The sequence below is a fragment of the Limulus polyphemus genome, unplaced genomic scaffold, assembly GCF_000517525.1.
Source record: "Limulus polyphemus unplaced genomic scaffold, Limulus_polyphemus-2.1.2 Scaffold4182, whole genome shotgun sequence".
Classification (NCBI taxonomy): domain Eukaryota; kingdom Metazoa; phylum Arthropoda; class Merostomata; order Xiphosura; family Limulidae; genus Limulus; species Limulus polyphemus.
In genome coordinates, this window is record NW_013669792.1 from 15,644 (window position 1) to 16,518 (window position 875).

Consider the following 875-nt stretch of genomic DNA (forward strand, 5'->3'; position numbering starts at 1 on the left):
GATCAAGGCAGGCCCTTTGAGTCCGCTGTTATCCATGAATGCTGCAAGCTGTTTGGCATACGAAAGACTAGGACAATGCCACTTCCCCCACAGTCTGAGGGATGGTAGAAAAGTACAACTGGACACTGGGACAGGAATTGTCAACGTTTTGTAATAGCAGCCAAGATGACTGAGATGTTTTACTCTCTCCATTGTTGATAGCATATAGAACAGTAGAGCATGAAGCCACTGGATACACTCCAGCAAAGCTGATATTTGGTCGGGAACCTCATTTGTCAGTGGACCTGATAACAGGACTCCCACCTTATGAAGAGTTCGTGAAAATGTTATCTAAAAGGATGGATGATATTCACCATCAAGTGCGGTTGAAGTTAAAAACGTCTGCTGATTCCATGAAGTTATGTTATGATAAGAGATGTACTGAGGTCAGCTTTGTACAAGGAGGCAAGGTGTGGCTGTATAATCCCAGAAAGACCAAAGAGAAGTCTCCTAAGTTGTCTTCTTCATGGGGTGGTCCATATGACATAGTGGATCATCTCTCAGACGTGACTTTCCAAATAAACTGTGGTCGGCAAGGTAAGCCAAAGGTGGTGCATGCCAACAGGCTTTGGCGTTATCACGGTCTAGGACATTTCAGTTGGAACGAAGTGAACAACAGAATAAATGACGCTGCTGAAGACGTGTCACCTGAAAAAGCCAATGTCAAAGATGAAACTCTACTCTGTTTTGAGAATGGAAACTACTACCACTGTTGTAACTGTTACCGATAATAGGACTTTTCCTGATGTAGCAGATGAACACCATGTGAAGCAGAAGCCAACGATCCTGAGACCAGTATAGAAGAAGATACGTCCTGTAAAATTAAAAGTCTTTAT